Consider the following 7,793-nt stretch of genomic DNA (forward strand, 5'->3'; position numbering starts at 1 on the left):
GGTACACTTGGAACAGGGTGGAAAACAACACGGACGTTAGTGTTTTTATCGTAGACATTCTGAAGAGAATTACAGCTAGTTTTTTAATTTTTTTCTTCACATTTGTGTTTAGGGAAGCCTTTTTTTTTTTTTTTTGGATTGGGTTGCTTCATTAAATGCATGGTTCCAGCCTGGAGCTGTTCTTTTTACTAGAGCAGCCTCCACGCCCTCCCCGCGGCCAACCGGGCCTGGGTTCCAGGCCCAGTCCTGCTGTCTGTGGCCCACGTGGCTTCAGCTGAGCTACCTACCATTCCGCCTCTTGAAGCCCAAGTTTCCTCACTTATAAAATGGGGGTTATCGTAGGAGGGTGGTTTGGGGATTAACTGAGACACAGTTGGGGCCCTGAGCCTGTACGGGGTGTAGCACATGGCAGACGTTCGCTGACGGCTGATTATTACGGCTGGAGCCCGTGTTTCTTCTCTCTCCCTCTGTCTTCCTTCCTCTCGAGTTTTTCTTTTTCTCAGACCGACTCAGTCATTCAACTCTTCCAAATATATTTGTTTTTCGTCTTCTGGTTTATTTATTTACCCGCGTGGATATGGAGCAGAGCTTCCACGCGAAGGTTTGGGAGCAGATCTCATTATCATTACACCTTCTACAGTGTGTGTAGAAACCGCTTTTCGAAGCATCAAAACAATATTTTACCTACGAAATGAACCTCAGTCCACTCATTTACAATGATTCTGTGCTCTTCTCTGTGCTCCCGGATGTTCACCGTGTGGTCCTCGCAGGGTTTTATTCAGACCTCTACACAGGCCCCTCCTGGACTCTGTCCTCCTCCTCTGGTTTCTAGCTAACGATGTGGATTTTCCTTGTATTAGAATGAACATTTCTTCTAATATCGCTTCTTTGGGATGCTTAGTAATCTCTGTTCTGTGTCCTAAATGCTCTATAGTCAACCCAGAGTTGACATTAATCAGGAACTGGGGGTTGCTCTCCTCTGCCCCACTCTTTCTGAAGTGTTGGACTCACGACTGTCCTGTGTGATGGTGACAGGAAGGGACGGGAGAAGGACCAGGAGGAGTTACGTTTTCCAGATGCTTCCAGCACCCACCGGATAACATCTAAGCTCCTGGACATGGCACACATGTTCTCTGAGACATGGGCCCGATAGGCTCTTCGGCCTCTACTGTCCCACGTGCAAATTTGTACCCCGATAATACTGCGTGGCTTGCAGCTGCAGGCACATCCCGCCCTGCCTTGAACCTACCTTTTCTTGCTCATACTGTGGTAACATGGAAGCTTCCTCTGCCCACCTTCACCTCGCCGACGGCGTGTCTCCAACACGTCCTTCCAAGCTCCGTCCTTGGACCGTCTCCTCTGGGAAGCCCCCCGGGATTGCCGTTCCCTTCTTCACGCTGGAAAAAAAAATGCTGGGAATCACTGTCATTATGTCGTCCCTTACTTTCTCTGCTGGACCAAATTCCATGACAGCGAGGCCCCGATAGTAGCCTTGTCTCTACCCCACCCTGCAGCACGGTGCGTGGCACAGTGTGTGCGAGTCAGAGCTATTCGTAAAACTCTTGAACCCACCTCCTCGGGATCCACAGGCGGACGTAACCATTACTTCCTTTCCCAGGCCCGCCCAGCAGTGGCCTCGGTCCTGGAATTAACCGGCCAGGTAATCTAACCCTTCTCTCGGTGTGGTCTTCTTCCAGAAGACAGCGACTCGATTGTCTGACTTGGGATCCGTATCTTTATATTATTTATAAACTTTTTTCTTCTGTTGTAATAGAGCCCATTTGCCAACAACGCGTACTTCCCATTTAGTCATTTCTTCAACAGAACACTTATTAAGATGACGGACGTTCTAAACACATGAGACAATGCCTGTGAAATGCCTGAGACAAACAGGCCCCGTGCGGCAGATTTTCTCACAGAAGAAACCCCGTAGGCACAGAACAGAATGCCTCTGGAACGAAAACAAACAAGCAATTACCTGAGCTGCTTCCTGTGGGAAACTCAGAGTCCTGCCACCCATGGTGATGACTCTTGATTTTGCGGGGAGGAGTTGCATCATTCTAAGGAAATTCATTCATGTTTCTCGACAAATGCACATTTTCGTTTCTTGGACGGAAAACTCGATGTTTTTGTTTAAGTTTATTTTTCTCTTGCTACTTTGCTTCCTTTGTTTTTTAAAAAAAATAAATATGAAATATGGACTTTTGAAAGGCGACACAGAAGATTGAATGGTGGTTGTCATAGGCCGTTTGAGGGGAGACAGCTGTGAGTATAAGAAACATCTGGAAGGTTTGTGATGTGGTGGATGCCTGTATCGTCGTCTTCTGGGCTTCGAGATTAACCAATGGCTTCTAGAATTTAATCGAGCCGGGCTTTATTTAAGTTGCAGATGTTCATGGTTATTAGCCTGGTACAGATCCTGTCTGATGAATCTGCTCTTGGTTTCTCTCTCTGTATTTCAGTACCTCTTCCTTTCTTACATTTGTCTAAAGTCTTCGAGAATACTATACAAATGGAGCCTTGGAATAAATCATATTTGGAGAGATCAGTGAGAATAGTTCTTGCAAGTTCATCAAGTGAAATAATAGGTATATCTAGCCCCAGCCGATAAAAGTCGACTGTGTGAATTGAGAATTCATTATAATTTTTAGAGTAATATCAGGCCTGATTTTGTATTCTTCCATTTTTTTATTAGATAAAATTCTAGTCATTTTGCTGTTTGTGCCCTCTGAGACTTCGGACTCAAATTTTAACTTTAGCTTTTTCATGTAAGAAGAATTATCAATTCATGTTGAGATTTAATAGAAAATTATTTGCTTAAATTAAAAAACCTCAAGTTTCAGTTTTTCCTGAAAATTGGTGCGTTTGTTATTTTAGTAATGGTAGTTTAACCCAAATAATTTCATGGAATTTAATGTTTAAGAGGACACTGCTAACTTCCAAAAGTGGATTTTTGGTATACGAGTTAGAAACAAATTTCGAGGTATTATGCACTCTCCATCCTGAAATGACTATCAGATTTTGAAAGAAAGTCTTTAAAGTTTCATCTCATAAATAATATTTTTTTAAGTAGCTACTGAAAAATATCTCACTAATACTGAGAGAAAAGCCTTGAACGGGGTCTGTGATTACGAATTGTTATTCTCTAGCGTATGGTTTCTTACACCCTCTTGATGGTCGATAGTAAAAATAAAATGAAGGCCTTTAACTACGAAGTCCTTTAACCAACAAGGGCTCATTTTCTGCCCACTGCTCATAGAGATTAGGAGGCGACATTCGACTTAGAGACTTGTGGTCTGATGGAGATGGGGTGTTCAGAAATAGCAACGTTGCATTTAAAGCTGGAGATTGTGGGGTTGGCATTTCTGTCTAATTTGGTGGAGTATCTGAAAGCTGTTCCACATTTCTTCACCAGGAAGTCGGGCTGACTTGTGATGAAAGATGATAAAGACAAATCCTAAACAGGGCTTCCTGTTTGTTTAAACCTCCAACCCAGGAGAAAATCGCTTCCAGTCGCCCAGCACAATCGTGTCTACAGATTGCTAGCAGGCTGTTCGCCTTGTATCTGGCATTTCATTCTCAGTGGAAAAGGTGAAATCCCAAAGACTCGGTGGATTTTTGTTAGGAATCTGAAATCGGGTGACCTTGGAAATTAACCTCTACCTTGTAGCCTTTTCTCTTTAGTAAGCATGTTATTCAGTTATTCATGTTAATTGATTATCTGCTCCATGGACAGGTTCGAAATGGTTATGGTAATGGCTGTAAAATAAGGGAGTAGAGCTTCTGCCCCCAGTGCTCACTCTTACCAAAGAGAACCGGATTAGAAGAAGATCGATGTGAATTTAAATTCAAAGGTGGGAACGATTCTGAAAGAACGATTAAATTATTCCCCTTCTAAGACAAAGGGAGATTTTTAATTTTGTGAAGGATTTTTGGATATAAAACAGTAGAAAAGTGAAGAAGAGGCTTCAGGGAAGAGTGCAAACTTTGGAGAAAGACTTCGATGTTTTTCCTGAGATATCTGGACAATGTTTGGGCAAGGGACTGAAAAATAGGAAATTTATCTCAGCTTTATTTGTATGGGAAAAATTTCATTTAAAGAGTTGCACTACAGATCGCTATTAGGTATAATGAACTGGTTTGACCGTTACTAAATTTTCCCCTAATATTTTTTATATTATATACATTATGACCAGTATTAAACATTTTTTTTTAAAAGAAGAATGTCAAGATTTGACACCCAGAGTAACTGATTTTCAGAAGACGAAAGATGCAATTAAGTTAAAACATGTAATGTAAGTTATTGGAATAATGACAATACACTTACTGTTAATTACGTGGATGATAATTGCTAGCATGTATTGAGCACGCACTTCATTCTGATGACCTTGCTGAGGCTGTACTGGCAGGTCCTCGTTCACCCCTGAGAACGACCCTATGACACAGGTGAGAGGCATTGTGTAAGAGAAGAAACTGGGGCAAAGGTTAAGACATTTCTCCACAGTCCACATTGGTGTGTGTGCTTTAAGCTTCTGCTCAAATCTTCTAAAGGACATTTTGATTTCTTCCTTGCTTTCCAAATTTTCGTCTGCTTTCATTTCTTTTTCTCATTCCCATTGTCGAATTTCCTGCCTCGATTTCTGAACCCTGCTTTAATTTTCTCATAACCCATCCCTGGCCTATCGTAAATTTCCTCATTTGACAGGTGGTTCCTGGAATACTTCGATTGCTGTTGTACTCAAAATCTAAGGCGTGGAAGGTAGCATTTTTCACTGTTACAGCCTAATGAAGATATGAATATGATAGATACATGCATTTCGTTTGATCAGAAATTGAAGTAAATATCAACTGAAGCCTGGCAGAATTCTTTTTTTATAATGAGACACAAAAGATATGGAGGAATGACATTTATTGCTTAAAGCATTTTTCTATGCGCGCGCGCGCGCGCACACACACACACACACACACACACACACTCCTGTTTTTTTCCTGGGAAACAAATGGTAGAGGTTCTGTCCTAAAAGGTAGACAACAGATCTGGTCATCGCGCGCACGCGCACACACACACACTCCTGTTTTTTTCCTGGGAAATAAATGGTAGACGTTCTGTCCTAAAAGGTAGACAACAGATCTGGTCATATTGCAGAGAATGGCAGAAATCTTCAGAATTCTTAGCCTACTGAGATGTACAGATAGTCTATCAGAAAAGTCTCTTTAGAGCATGGAACTAACTTTATAATCTGGAGTGCTAGTGGGACTTGGTCACATTCAGTTAGACCTTTAAACTCAGATGCTCCGTAGGGGGCCACTGTCCTGTGTGATGCTCATTATTTTCAAATGGAACCATGACCAGACTGGAAGTCAGGCCGCCATTGGAGAGAATCTGCTGAGTAACAATCTCATTGGGAAATTACGCTCTGCGTGGCTGTACAGGTAATTGAAAAGATGGATTGCCCTGATCAGACCAAAAAAAAAAAAAAAAATCTCAAATTGCTCTATTTATCTCCTTAGTGTTTCCAAAGCCTTGTTATTTTAATGCTTGCATAACAACTTGGCTTATGTGAAGTCTCTGACAAGGTCCAGAATCTCGAATTGTGAAAATACTTTAGCTCAGGATCCGGAATAAAGCAGATTGGCAGAGCAAGTGTTTTTACATCATGTCTGACCCTTGCCAGTTAGTCGTTGATGATTTTGCCCCATGTGGATTCTGATCCTACTGATTTTCCTTCTGGCCGCCGGAATAATTTACCTAAAGAAGTGAAAAAATGTACACAAATGCTTTTTAGTTGACTAGTAAGTGATACGTGATGCATGCATTCAGTAGAAATGATGTAGCAGAGTGTTTTTCTTTGTCCCATGTTCTCTTGTCTTCCCTGGGCAGTTTATGGGTCAAGGGAAGAGGTGGGCTGGCACGGGTGGCTTTATCCTCCATTGCCACTTGTTATTAGAATACGGCTAAGCTTTGATCTATTTTTTATATACTGGGGTCCACATACAATTTTATTTGAAAAAACAATCCTGCTGCTAAAATTGTTTTAAACTTTAGCAAGGGAATATTTGATATCATGGAAAATGTCTACTTTATGGAACCTGAAAAAAAAAAAGAGCTAATTATAAAACTAGCAGATGAAATCAGTTGTGTAAGAAAAAGAGAACAATGCCAGACAAGGGAAAACCATCAAACCAAAAAGGTTGGTTGCACTTGCAATATTTTTTTGTTCATAAGCTAAAAGATGAAAAAAATAGATGCGCGAAATGCAAATAACGTGTTTGCACTGCTCCACTTGGCCACCCTCCTGAAGGTTGCAGGAAGTACTTACTGCTGAAGACGAGGAGAATTTATGTGAAAAATTAAATACAACATGGGAACAGGAAGGGGAAATTGCCTCGTTAATTACCTGGCTGTCTTATCAGGGCCCTAATTTTTGGGCTTTCTGGCCTGCAGAGCAGGCTTCAGGGGCAGCGCTCAGAGTCTCTGGGCCAGCAGTGATGTAAGCTGAGTGATTCACAACACCCTTCGCTCACTCTGCTTTTGTGTGTCTTAATGTGAGCGTCTGCCTGGGTGTGCGTGGTGCCGCTCGCCGTGAGAGACCGTTCCCTCAGCAGAGGTCCAAAGAGGGGCCACACTTCCTCTGTCCTTTCTTCAGCCTGTGATGTGACACCGCTCAGGCGGTAGATATTATTGTCTTTGTTTATCCTTTGCAGAATTAAGCATGTAAAAGTTTTGTGATTCTAGTGAAAAACCCACAGAGTCTATATTTAAAAAGAGAAGCAAATATTGCAAAAGCAATTGTGGTGTATTGAATTAAGATATTTATATTTCCTTGACCTTCTAGAAAATTAATTATTATGAGGAAGATATTTATTTTCCCAATTTAACTGCAGGTTTAAGCTTAATCCCATTTTTTTTCTTAAATCTCTACATTCAAAACCTAATTTCTATTTCTTGATGTTCCAAAGGGATGGTACTTGAAGGATCAATTTATATAACATCTGAACGATGCAACTGATAGCCCAAATTAATATAATAAATTACCATGATTATTTTCATGCCTCGTAAGTCTTCCCTTGATCTTAAAGAGTGAGACTTTAGAGTATGTATGTAGGCTGATAGCTAGAAAGTGAAATAATCTGTATATCACAATAATAATGATAAGCATGGTCATAAAAATAGTAACGATACTATACTACTAAGAACAACAATAATAATAGTACTAAAATATCCAAATTTTGTGTTTTTTGACAATAATAAAATATATGGGAGGCATAATTAGGGTCATCTGCATTTTTTAAGATGTTCGTGTTTTAGAGGATTGATCTAAGTTGATATAAGACCATCCTGGTAGGGGAATTCGTGATCCATTTAATAAAATCTGCACAGGACGAATCATTTACTCTGGATGCCTCCTTGATGCCCCTTGGCCAGTCAAGTGGGAGGGGCTGCCAGCTGCTAAGCGTTGTATCTTTTGCATAACTTTTATACGATTTCACATATGCTACCTTATTTCAGCTACATGTAAATGCTGTGAGATAGACGGGGCGGAAGGAACACGCTGTTACACAGATAAGTAAAACGAGACATAAACAGGTCCAGCGAGTTGACTAAAATCACCACTTCTAAGAGTCCTGTAGAGCTGCATTAGGCCCAGGCTGCTCGATTTTGATCCAACACGTTATGTACCCAGCTTCCTTCTGCCGAGCTGGCGGGGCTCCCTCTGCTTCCTGTGTCCTCGCTCTCAGTAGCTGTGCTGTCACCGGCAGCCCAAGGCCAGCACTGCATTCTCCTCTCCCTT

Source organism: Pteropus alecto, unplaced genomic scaffold (genome assembly GCF_000325575.1).
Source record: "Pteropus alecto unplaced genomic scaffold, ASM32557v1 scaffold17, whole genome shotgun sequence".
Classification (NCBI taxonomy): Eukaryota; Metazoa; Chordata; class Mammalia; order Chiroptera; family Pteropodidae; genus Pteropus; species Pteropus alecto.